The sequence below is a fragment of the Odontomachus brunneus genome, unplaced genomic scaffold, assembly GCF_010583005.1.
Source record: "Odontomachus brunneus isolate Ranch 3 - 2012 unplaced genomic scaffold, Obru_v1 Obru_scaffold_076, whole genome shotgun sequence".
Classification (NCBI taxonomy): Eukaryota; Metazoa; Arthropoda; class Insecta; order Hymenoptera; family Formicidae; genus Odontomachus; species Odontomachus brunneus.
In genome coordinates, this window is record NW_022639526.1 from 485,048 (window position 1) to 498,858 (window position 13,811).

Sequence of the window (13,811 nt, forward strand, 5' to 3'; positions counted from 1 at the left end):
CGGCTGGTCGGTCGGGAGCTGCTCGCTTCGTGACACTCCGTGACACCTTCGTGACACCGCGAGGGAACGTCACGTCGTGGCCGAGCGGAGGGTCGAGTTGGCACCGGGTCCTTCTCTCTCTCTCTCTCTCTCTCTCTCTCTCTCTCTCTCTCTCTTTCTCTCTCTCTTTAGTTCAACGCAACGACGTTTATCCGGAGTGTAGAAAGCATGTACAAGCGATTGCGATTCCGCGGATACGCGACTCGTCGCGGTGTATAATTGGCTTCGCGCTCGGTCAGCCACGGTGAGGTCGCGCGGGTGGCAGCTGTTGCCTTGAAAAACAACTCTGTCGCCGATGAGTCGCGTCAAGCTAGATCGGTTGATTCCGCAGAGATTGGTCAGGCGATCTCGGTAGGCTCGAATCACACGGGGGTGTTCGCGAAGTAAACGTGACATCGCGCTAGGTATTTGCGCAGTAGCTCAGGAGAGAGTAAGAGAGAGAGAAAAAAAGAGGGAGGGAGAGGGGTACCAACGAGAGACTCGACTTTGTAAACTTGGATTCCGTCGTTACGAAATTAAAAGTTTTAATTAATTTTCGCCGAGCCTCTTGCGCGGTTAAGAACTCTCGTTGTCACGCCACTCCGATTCTGAAAATATACCGGGGCGCTTGGAGCCAACGACGCGGCGGTAATTGGCTCGGAGCTTGCGGCCTGGCATCAGGTGTTGCCTCGAGAGAAACACCGGTAATAATCGCCCCTCTGGAAGCTAAGGTTGCGGCGCGCCGAGCTTGGAAATCAAAGCGGAGCAGCTCCGATCGCGGGGTGGCTCGCGCGAGGTGTGACACGACCTCACGCGACTCGATGTTTTCCACCGATCCCGGATAAATTCGCGACCGATGTCGATCCGCGCGGTGTCAACATATGTCAGCCCCGTGGATCCCGAAAAGATGTCAGCGAGAGAAAGAGAAAAGAAAGAAAAATAAGGATACGACATCACCGCGAAATCGTCCGAGGACGATCCAAGCCGACCTCGTGGTACCGTTAAAAAATGACAACTGCAACTCCTCGTCGAGAAACCGTGGCGTCACGATTAGCTCACGACCAGCCTACTGTCGCTATGATTGCTATGAATCCCTAACACCGAGATTCGAGGTCGTCGCGCCTGCACCTTGAAAAACATTGCGTCAGCTCTGATGTCATTAATAACCTCTCATGGACGGCGTGCGATCATCACCCTACCTTCATGTCCACCGAGACATAACACCAACACTCGAGTCAGTCCAACTCGGCGACAGACCGACCGGGATCAATGCGAGCGCTCGAAGCACGTCGCGAAGAGGTTCAGAGGGGAGGGAAGCCAAGTTCGCGCGAGTCACCCTCGGTGGTTCCTCAACTATCTTTTTCGAGGGTAAGGTTCTGTAAAAGCTGGGGGCGGCCACGTATCGTCTTGCTCGTCGTCTTCATCGATCCCAGCCGGTCAGTCGGTCTTCGGGAAAATGCTGACGCCGAAGTCCGCTAAAAATTTGATAGGGTTAAGGGCGGTTCCTCGGCACGGCCTCCAAGCGACCGAACAAGACACAACTCGCACATACACCGACTCACCCTCCCTCCCTCCCTCCCTCCCTCCTTCGCTCTCTGCCGACTAACCGACCGACCGTCCGCCGATTACCTCTGCCCGCGCGCTCTCCTACCCTTCGTAACACTTTTCAGCCCTCGACCTCGTGGCCGAGGATCGATCCCCGTGACGTGCTGCGTGAGCACACCCTCGTGGAAAAAAAAGAAAAGCGGCCGCTCGGTCGCTGGTTAATAACTAATAACGATGACGGCCGCGTATATGTACATACACGACTACCCTCTTCCTCCGCGACCCTGCAAACCTCGACGTGCGCGCGGCAGTACGTATGTAACACGCGCTTCTCCATCCAGAGCGCCCGTCGCGCCGCGCTCGCTCCCTATCTCTTTTCCTCCCTGCCTCCCTCTTTCCATTTCTCTCTTGCCGTGCACGTCGCGTCGAGAGCACGTGCCACGTGAAGAACGGCGACGTAATCGAGGGGTTGGTTCTCTCGGCCGAGCAGCCAAACTATCTCGCGAATATGAGACGATAAAAGCGTCCTACACGCACGTGTAGGAGCGGAACGATCATCTTGCGACGAGAGCGTCGAGAGAAAGAGGAGGTCGAGAGGCAGAGGAGAGTAGGCGTTGCTTTTTTCTCGAAGGACTCCATTTTTCCGGAGTGCTTTTCCTTCCAGAACCTTGGAGCGACTTGCTTTTCTCGCTCGATTCCCGGATGGGATCCTTGCTTCGACAGGGGAATATCGAGTCTTGACTCGGGATGATGTTGGTAATTTCGAAGCCGCGGGAGGAAATATCGGGTTGAATCGAGCCGCGGTCGATGCGTCCATCAACGGGTGCCTCGTATAAAAAAAGAAGTTCGCGACCCCGGCTGTCGTTGAGCCTCTTTCATTCTACCTGATTGACCACTCTGAGAGGCTTAGACTCCTACTGCAGGAGAGAGAGAATTTCAATACGCCCCGAGTGACTCGAAGGGAGTCTCTGATGATGTTCGCAAATTATATAGATGCGCAACTGGCTCACTTGTTGTTTGATGTCGGGATGATTAAATTGTACTTTAGTGAGGCAAAGCTGCACTTCTGTTATTGGAGGAAGGAGTCTGAATGTACCCCGAACGACTGACAAGATCTCTAATGATGTTCGTAAATCACACAGAGAGTATTTTATAGTAAAAATATGATGTTACGTTATCAAGGCCACATTTATATTCCAGCAACAAAAAATGTGCTATTAAAATTATTTGTTATGTTTCCCGTAATTTTTACTATGTCCCTCGCCAAGATAAATCTTATACTGACAGTCTATTCCTACGCTATTAGAAATATAAAATTGAGAAAAAATTCATACGGGAAAACAGAAAAAAAAACTACAATATTCTTTGCGTGTATGGATGTACGTTATAAATTGTTTCTCGCTTATTGCTTGATTATTAAGATTATTAAGTTGCACTTCTGCAAAGGAAAATTGTATTTCTATGTATGTATAACTCGTATCTAGCTTTCGCAAAAGGGAAACAATCATAGCAGCTACAGCGCTGATATGACTCGCCTTTTGTCCGTGATATAGTTGAAGTTATCACGTTGAAGAGCGTGTGCTCGTTGGCTCGAAAGAGCGAGCTGTGATAATGGACGAGAGCTTTTCAGGAGCGGTGATATTTTTTCGTGCGTCGCAGAGTACGCAAGGAAACGCGAGGCTGGCGGCAAACACGGAAGCGTCATCGTCGACATCGGACAGTTTCATCGACAGTGAGAGAGAACGCGTGTTCCAACAAAAATCAATTTTTCCCAACAGCACACGTCCTTAAATCAAAAGCGAATCCGAGCCTTTCGCGTTGCGCCCTCGAGCGTAGCATTTACCATTTTTCATTAAAAAAGTAACAAAAATAAAAATGTCGATGACGTCCCGACATTTCCATCCACGTGCACAACAATGCGCAACCGAACGCGATCCGGAATGAGAAACTTCAATCGTTTAACCCTTTGAAACACAGTGGTTTTACCCAGTGAGATCACCCATTAGAACCAAATCACAGCTTCAGGCGTAGCGATCTCGCAACGAAACCACCGCCTGTGCACAGTGGTGGAAATATTTTGTTGCACAGTGATTGCACGGTGAAACCATCTCTATTCTGCAAAAATAGAATAATAGAAAAAATTGATTTCAAAAGGACGATCCCTTGAGTTATCATTCTAGACGTGCGACATGAAAATTTGGTTAGAATCCGAATTTCGAAAGTTCTGCGCTTCAAAGGGTTGACAAGCAAGTGAAAGAAAAAATACCGGCACGTCCTGCGCTATTTCGGAAATTAATTCCGCCGAAGCGATGGAAAAATGTTGCGCGAAGCAATTTTGTTAGCGGAACGTATCGCGCGCTTTCGTTCGTCACTAATTGCGCCTACAATTCGATCGTGTCGCGCAACATGCGGAAGTGTCTTTCCCGCTCGCGATCTTTTTCCGCGCGGAAATAAAACGGACTCGAAAAGATCGTCACACGCGAGGGACGGCAAACGTGCGCGGATATTCCTCTTTTCAATTCATCGCGTATCTGAAAGTTTTGATGAGCGACAGACCCGACGACGACGCCTCGTTCTCTCTACCCGGTTTTTCGCCGTTCCGCGCGCCCGCGGAATACATTAGCGACGCACGAGCGGCTCGTTCGTGAATGACAGATTTACACGGCGCACGTGGCACATGTAAACGCTATAAACGCGACTTGGACAGTTCCGATCTGTCCTGCCCGACCGCTCTCGCGCAGTGGTAAATTCTGAATACACGCGCGACAGTCACGCTAGCCGTCACGGGAAATTGGATTCGATCTCCCGCCGGCGGCGGCGTCTCGTTCTCGCGGTTTGCCCCGGGGATGAAATATATGCGCGAGCGTTACGTGCTTCTCGGGAATATCGAAAAATTGATTTCCCTCGCTGTCTTGCCAGTCGGAAAAATCTGTTATTTAAAAAAAATATACACGCGTGCGCGCACCTTGCCGCATGGGAATGGAAAAAATTGCGTTTTCAAAGGTAGAAGAGAGAGTACAAAGTTGTTGCCCCGAAAGAGGGGATGATTATGTTGATGATGGATGGTTATGTTGACAGAGAATTATTGGCCGTGATAAATAAGTGAAGCTATAATAATTGTTTGGAAAAATATGCTTTGGAAATCTAATCTCAGACTTTTAAGTTTCCATAAAAATTCTAATTAGCCCCTTGACTGTGGATGACGTGTATACACGCACATGAAAAAGTCGTGCCACCAATGTAAATGACGTGTATACACGCATCGAAGAAAAAAATAGTAAAACTATTGTTCTTAGCATACAAGTGAATATCTATATGTTTTTGGTGTCGCTGAAACCGAATTTGATATCAAAATTTCGAAATTCAAAATGACGGGCCAAAATTTTGAAAGTAATCGGATTTTCATAAAAGTGGGTATCTATATGTTTTTGGGATAGCTGAATTCGAATTTGATATCAAAATTTTAAAATTCCAAGTAGTGGAATAAAAAACTTTTAAGTAAAAAAAATTTATATAATACCGCTCTCTGCCGAACCCGGAGTCACGAAACGAGGACGTGACGGTTTTTGACTCCATTTTTATATATTTTTTTTGCTTTTATAATGTTCGTTTTTTTTGTTCAGACGAAATGTCTGAACACACCTACTTTCATGAAAATCCGATTATTTTCAAAATTTAGATCTGTTATATTCAATCCGCCATTTTGGATTTTGAAATTTTCATATCAAATTTGGATTCAGTGATCCCAAAAATATATAAATACCGACTTTCATGAAAATCCGATTATTTTTTAAATTTTGATTCGCCATATTCGATCCGCTATTTTGATTTTCGAAATTTTGATGTCAAATTCGGATTCAACGACCCCAAAGCTTTATAATAATGTCATAAAGAAAATTCGACATTTTTTTTCAACACAAAAATGGCACTAGTCCCTCCACAGTCAAGGAGTTGTTGTGAGATTTAAGTTAAGATTAATTGGAAGAGAATACCCGTACGTCCAGTTTTCTTTCTTCCACAATAAATAGCGGAGTGCAAAATAGTGGAGAATAATGGATTGAACTTTGACCCGTTGCCACGTAGGCGCGACGTCGCGGTTTTCCTAAACTTCGTGGGCCGCCGCCGCCGGAGCAGCCTCCCTCGCTCGTTATGGTCACCGCGCCATTTTTATCCCGCTTTCCTGAAAGAATTTCTTCATCACCTCTCCGCTGGTCCGGGAGGGTCGGCGGCGTGACGCAAAAATAAGTCATTGTGGACGCCATCATTGATCGCCGGTCGCTTATAAATGTTCTCCTCGTTATTAATAGACAGATTCATCTATACGGCCATTTATACGCGTGATTATTATCGAATATATCGCTCGCTGGACCGCCGACAATTTTGGACTTGAGAGAGAGAAAGAGAGAGAAAGAAAGAGAGAGCACACCTTTAGTCCGCGTGATTTTCCAATGTTTCCCAGACAGTACAACTACTAAAAGATGTCTTAACCTTAAAATCCTCAACGTAAATAAAATTTACTTAGATCAAACGTTCTTAAAAAAAAAATGTGTTTAGTTTCTTCATTAGAAACATCTTCAACTTTATCGAGTCACGAAAACACTAATAAATTCATATATTCCTAATAAATTCATATATTCCTTAATGTTTTTTTTTACATTTGATTAAATAAGAAAGCTCTGAATTCTGATGGTTTTTACAGAAGTTATGAGCAAATGAAAATACGCCGGATAAAAAAGAACGGCCAAGCTTTCGTTGTGAGACCAATAAATAGCTATTGGCCGATTGTGCTAATTACAACAGAATTAATCGATAATTAAGTTAATTAGCTTGATAAAAGTCCTGAATTAATAAGTATTATTAGCATTTATAATCTGTATTATTTTACTGATAAAAACTTCCATCTCTCTTGCATTTCTTACAACATATCCTGTACGTTTTCTGTAAGAATCTTAATTAAGAGACATCATTTATTTCCGCAAAATTCGCATCTTCATGGGCTATTTTATTCAAAATAATGAGCCATATCACTTTGAAACTTGTATATCTTTAATCTACTCATGAATAACTACAATTTCATTGAGAAACTATTGAACGCCACAAATTGGGGGTAAACTTTGCCGCATTCTTTACCCATATTTAGAGCTTTACGCAAGTTTTTGAGAGAGGTTCTAGAGGATTAAATACGTCCAAAAGACATCTTACTTTTTTCAGACGTTCTTTGGACGTCTTTAAGTCATCTTTTAATAATTTATGTTCATCCAGGTCGTTAGAGAGACGAATTAATCGGGTTCCCGTGAAGCTGCCTGTTTCAGAAACACTCTCCCGATCACTTTCGCACGCGATCGTCGGTCGAAACGAGGACTAGAGGAAATGATTCTACACGAGATAGCCGCGCACATCGTAACTCGCCGCGCCTTTTTTCCTTCTATTCCTCATTTCCACTTTTGTCACCTCGGTGAGCGCTTCGGGGGGCTCCGTAATTTTGCAGTCGCACCGCGCCGTAAATCGCGCGCGTCGTATACATAACTTCGGTGCTTGGAAGTCGTAAATGACTGAAACATTGCCGTGAGCGCGGCTAGCGTGCGGAGCTAAATGAAAATTCACCAAGCAGAAATTGCGCGGAGTAGCAGGCAGGCAGAGAGAGAAACGTTCGATGGACTTTCGTCGTAATAACTGCGCCGTCGCTCGGAATATTTCACATAACGTAACGTAACGTATCCTGTGAGTAAGACTTTTGCACGTAGAAAAATTTTAACCGTAACCGTAAGGTCGTAAGAAAACTAATCAATCAAATCAATAATCATTGATTATTCTCCTTGCGTTCGAGGAATAATCGATTGTGATTGGTCAGTTTTCTTACGACCTTACGGTTACGGTTAAAATTTTTCTACGTACAAAGATTTTAAGCAAGCTGTCGCGAGCCGAACTCGCGCGGCTTCACTCTGTCTCATGTAATAAAAGCAATTTTTACTCGTAAAATAATGATCGAGCATTTGAACGAAGAAGGTGAGGCTGGTCACTGCTTAAGGATCGACAGGACGGTGGAGATCTTTCACGGAGAGATTCCGAAATTAATCAGAATATTTTATACGCGGCCAACTTAGCCCGATTTACCAGACAACTTGCCCCGATAACGGGGTTACTACTTGGCCACTCTAGCACATTCGTATTTTGGTTATTGCAGAGAGAAATATACGGTCTACAGGGTCGATTCAAGTCGGCATCGCGATAAATTCGCTGGCGTTTGGTCGCGCAGAGATCGCGGGCCTATCGCGATCGAAATAAATTGCCGCGCGCCGGCTGTGTTTCGATGCCCAAGAGGGAATTTACTTAGGGCCGCGGTTACACCGTCGCGCTTTCGTGAATATTCAACATTGCGACTTGCATTGCCACGCAATGCAGTGGCAACACGCGCGGCAAGTCACGTTAGAGCGCTCAGACGCGGAGAAAACCACGAGAAAGAGTGAGAATGGGAGGAAAGAGGAATAGCGAGCTGCTGGCTCGCGTGAAAAGACATCGACTATTTTCCCTGAGCAACCCTTCGTGGACTTGCCTCTTTGCCTCTCCCTCTCTCACCACTTCCACCGCTGCGCGGCGCTTTTTACAACTATCGTGACGTGAAATTGGAAAAGTTAACGATTGCCATGTTGATAGAGAAAATTGCATTTAGTTAGAATGTTGTCGGCGCGTGTATGTAAATGTGTGTGTAAAGAATATGTAGTTGTTTGCCCAACACATTCGCGTTTCGTAACCTTGCGATCTCACAAACAGATAGAGGCAAAATGAATGATCATTATGCTCATGATGAAATTTGCATTTACTTAAAATACTCCAAGAACTTGTACAAAAGAGAGAGAGAGAGAGATGTTTATTCCGTAAATGAAATATAACATGGTTTAACGTTTAGCCCCTGTATTTGATTAATTTTATTAAAATTTTTCATTTTCCGTTTCCGATAAACATTCGTTCATTTTGTGCTCATCGAACGTACCGAGATGTGCGATTTATAATGGTCAATAAATCCTATAATTAACCGGGTTTAAAGCGATCTCAATATATGATGGACCGATTTAATTGCACCAATCGCAATAACTGTTTTGCGCCCGCCATCCTCATTCAGGAGATTATTACGGGATTAAGTTATCAAAAAGTAATTCCCTCTGGCCGTTCTTGCCGCCCCGATAAATGAAAAACGCACCGTCGTTCATATCTCACACCCGCCTGCATCCTCCAGCACCTCTGGAAGAATTCGGCGGGGCTATTTGTCCCGAGATAAGCGATCTAATCCGCCGGCAACGAGGCCGGTTAACGAAACGGCGAGAAACGAGGCGTAGCCGAAACACAAGCTAACAAATTCCCGCGACCAGTCATTTATTTTCCTGCACGGGGCGCAATGGGCAGGCGTCGCCCTCAGCGCGTGCATCAGATACGCGGATCGCGTTCGTGACCAATTCGCTTTTCGCACTTCATCGGGCTCATTACTCGGCCGACCGAAGCTCGCTTGACCGAGAGCGCGTTTGGTCCGCGTTCTGTTCGATTTTCCAGCGAGCTGTATTCCCGAGCTTACGGGAATCGCCCGATATTACCACCGTGAAACGAAATCGCAAAGCGTTAACGTCTTTTTCTAACGGCGAGTTGTCGGCCACGCGCGAGATTCGTCGTACGAGCGAGCAACGGAGAAAAGGAGACGGGAAAAGGGAGAGAATTTTATAGCAAAAGTCACCGCAGAATCTCTAACCGACATGCAGATCGACATTCTGCAGTGACTCATTATCCTTTCATTTCTCGCAGGTGCTATTTGTATTTTGGGAGCTGTGTGAAATGTGCTGATAAAAAATTTGTCATGTTCCTAGCGAAATTGACAGAGTTCCTCAGCGAGACGGATCTTATCGACAGTCTATTCTTACACTGCTGGAACCACAGTAAAATTGTGAAGAATTGATATGAAAAGAAACTGTAATATTCTCTTCCATGTAGGTAGACAGACAGACAGATAGATAGATAGATAGATAGATAGATAGATAGATAGATAGATAGATAGATAGATAGATAGACAGGTGGATGCTTTTATTATTGGCCTACGATATTTCCTTTAAGGACGTTGCACTTATATTATCTTTTGTATGACGTTAGGAAGAGATAGAGAGGAAAAATCCGAGAAATACCATGTGATCCTGAAAAATCCGCCTTCCCCGACTGTCCTTGCGGAGCCGCGTTCGTGACTGAGTTAGCACGCGGCTGCTTATTGCATCTGCACGAAACGCGGAAGGTTGTGGTCGGGTTGGTCTTTCTCTCCATCTCTCTATCCCTGTGTCTCTATGTCTTTCTCTCGCTCACTCTCTTGCCCGGCTGGTTCGTGCAGCGGCGCACAATCGTGCCGCGGCGATTGGGTTCGATAGGACGACCCGGTGTATTTATAACCGAACGTATGTACCACCATCCACGGGCAGCAGCACCCGCCGGCCGCACATAACCCGCGCACAATTTGCACACATTAAGCCGATCACATGTTTCGGCCGGGTGATCCGTGAATTCTGCCCGGATTCAATACCCCGATGCGCTATTCAATCTCCCGCCCGTGTCTCCATCCTGCCGCGCTTTATATTACGTCAATCCGAAATCAAATATCGACAGAAATATTATATGCCGCGATTATTCCAATCGAGAGCGCGCGTTCAGCAACTGAGCCTGCTTCATCTGCCATGTTTTTCTCCACGCACGCGAAACGTCGAATCTGGTCTACGGGCGAAGGAAAAGAGGGCCTTTCGCGGAATTTCAATTACTGAGGTTTCCCGTTGTCGAACGATTTGTCAGTTTAACTCGACGCGACTCGACACGCAGGTGGACTCGCGCAGTCCCAGACGCAGTGCCGTGCGACTATCTCCCGGGCAATAATCATCGTCGTCACGAGCTTCGCAATAATTCCGAGCAGCGCAGCGCCGAGAACGAGGAACATCTTGACAAACGGCGACGCGTCAGCGCACCGTCGTGCGTACCGTTGCATCGCGCCGTCCCCACGGCGAGCGTTGCAGTATCTCACGCTGAGAGAGAGAAGATACACACTTGACCTCGGTGCACTCGCTCGCGAGTGAGAGGAGAGGCGCACACACGCCAACGAGATTCAGGTGTGCGGTAAGCTCGCCGAGCTTCGCTCGCTCGCCCGAATCCTATATCCGCCGCGCTTCGCAGCGAACGTCCTGGTTTCCGCGGAAATTTCCGTGGAAAATTCATGTCGCTCCACATCGGTCGGCCCGCCGCGCCGGGAACGCAATATCCCGCCGAATGGCGTCTGAAATTACCCCTTTCGACGTGCCCGAGTGTTACGTTTAATATCGGAGAAGCTCCGGGCGGAAACGCGCATCCCTCTAACCGTCTCGATTGCGGCCGCGAGAACCGTAGGTGGCGAAGCACGAGGAATGCGCCAGCTCGCGTTCCGATTGCGCGCGGATCGGAAAGCTCGATCACGAACGTTTCTCGAGCTTTCAAACTGGAATCGCCGCCTATCAAGCAACGCGAACTTGCGCTTTTCTCTCTCTCTTCGAATTGCGCGGACCTCCGAAATGATGTTGTTACTTTGAATCTTGACTTTTTCTCACATGCTTTAAACAACTCCCAATTCTTTATTTTTAATCTTCCGCCTTTCTCTCTCTTCGAATTGCGCGGACCTCCGAAATGATGTTGTTACTTTGAATCTTGACTTTTTCTCACATGCTTTAAACAACTCCCAATTCTTCATTTTTAATCTTCCACCTTTCTCTCTCTTCGAATTGCGCGGACCTCCGAAATGATGTTGTTACTTTGAATCTTGACTTTTTCTCACATGCTTTAAACAACTCCCAGTTCTTCATTTTTAATCTTCCGCCTTTCTCTCTCTTCGAATTGCGCGGACCTCCGAAATGATGTTGTTACTTTGAATCTTGACTTTTTCTCACATGCTTTAAACAATTCCCAGTTCTTCATTTTTCATTTTCCACGAACAACCATATTTTTTTGAACGTATAGTCCGCTAGACTTTGAACCATTCTTTGTTGAAAATTAATATTCGCGGACATATTTTTTCTCAAAGAAGATTGTTTTTTTCAAAGATAATCCTAGAGGTACGTTTTTTTCTAGAGATATAGAAAATATTGTAGGATATAGCAGAGTGATAAAGCCAAAATCTGCAAGTAGATTTTTGCGTCATTTCGTAACTTTTGCGAAAAGATCGAACATTCGTTCGGGTACCACAGACCCAACATTGTATGTGGAGGAGTAAAGATTATCAATTCTTAATAAGAATTAGAGGTCATCCAAATCAACGGTGAGTCACGAGAGATTCAGACAATTCATGAAATTTTACCGGAATTGCAGACACCCGTTAAAAGTGATCGATTGTAATTACCATTTGTTTCTCTCAGCTGTTACTCTTTTCCTCTAATTTACTCAGACACTTTGTACGAGTCTTTTTGCACAGCTCCCTTGTTCGCACGTTTCGCGTGACGTCTCGGACACGCATTGCTCGGCGCGCATTAATTCCCCGCTGCAACGTTGCAATTAAGGCTGCGCGTTTAATGCGCGAGTAACTGTATCCGATCGGCTCCTTTATCGGAGCGATGCCTATGAACCGGGATTATTTTTAGCACAACCGGTATGTGTGTATACGGTCAATAGAGCCGCGAGAGACCGCGCGCGCTCGACATGACGTGGCGGAGAGCGAATAAAAAATCGTTAATTGACTCGAACGAATTCGCCGGGCTCTCCGCCTGCACGTATGCCGCGAAACAAACGCCACGCTCTGCTTGCGCATTTCTCCGCGAATACGAGACTTTTCTGATAACCTGACAGAGGAAAATATATATTAAAGCCAATGCATGTTATTATATAAAGGTACAATACAGACAGTATTGTCTAATTCATGATAAAGAGAGAAAAAGAGAATTGCGAGCTCGAAATTAATGAGAATAAAGTTTTGCCGACAACTTCAGTGCGTTAATGCCATCTATGAAAATTATATGATGCGTTAACGCCAACACAAGCACACAAGGGTATCGCGCTGTGTCGCGGCTCGAATTCGCAGGGAGTTTAAATTACGAATCGTCCAGAGAGAATTTTCTCTCCTCTCTTGCATTGGGCAAGTGTAAATTTCGCGGAATAAATTCACACGATTCCCGCACAGATGGAAGACGAGCCAAACGCAGCCTCGACGATTCCTGCATCGGTGTTTAATCTCGAAAAAATGGCAAAGAGCGCGGCGAAATTGAACACGGATGAATAAGCGTGGCAGTGTATTTGCGGGGGGATTTATATCGAACTATATCGCACTTTTTTTCTTTACTCTCTCTTTTTCCTTAATCCCTGCTTTCCTCAGCAAAGGAGAAAATTCCGAACGCGCTCCCTTCCTTTTCCTGCTTCTCCACCTCTTCGGATATAATCGCCGTAGAATCGCCGTTCTTATTTTGCTCCGGCACACTTCTGAAAAGTGCGGAATCGCCGCGCTCTCCTGTGAAAGGATTAACTGCAATCACAACGCCGCGGCGAGTGTGACGTGACGGGAATGTAACGCAATTACACAAGAGCGAATTCGACATTCCGCCTAAGCAGTCCATACGTTCCCGTTCTTCGTGCTCTTTTCTCTCTCTCTCTCTCTCTCTCTCTCTCTTTACTTTCTATTTTCTCTTGCTCAGTCAACGTTACAATGCGCGGCGCGATAAATAAATCTTTGTGAACCGTGAACGCGATTTAACTAGCCGCCGAAATAAAAATACAGAGTCGTGCTCGCGCGCCTTTATACATACACCCGGCGACCGCGCGAATCGACGAGAGGTAAGCGCATATTCTCCGCGAAAAATGGTCCTTAAGCTGCGTGTCGCGTGCCTGCAAAGGCCCGCTACATATATTCATGACGACTTGGTGAGAAATTCATTCTCTCGGCACGAGAGTGCGTCTTGTTAGTACTCCGAATTTATTTCAATATTAATTTATTCCGCGCGAAATAAAGCGAACATGAGCAAGGAACAAGAGGGACACACGACTCTTTGCGGCATTTTGTGTGAGTGTATATGTATGTTAAAGGGGTTAACTTTGCGTCAGCGAGCCACTTTGTCGTGCCAGATAACTTCGTTGCGCCGGGATTTACATTTCTTTGCGAGCGCTCGATAAATACATCTCGATCTGCATAAAACGCGCGTTCCCATCGAATTCTCTCTCTCTCTCTCTCTCTCTCTCTCTCTCTCTCTCTCTCTCTCTCTCTCTCTCTCTCTCTCTCTCTC

At 46.0% G+C, this 13,811-nt stretch overlaps 1 protein-coding gene across 7 annotated transcripts in view; it reads left to right on the top strand.

Annotated features, from left to right (window-relative positions):
- Positions 1-13,811, top strand: part of LOC116847269 (whirlin) — a 92,043-nt gene that overhangs the window by 3,036 nt on the left and 75,196 nt on the right. The window lies entirely within an intron of this gene.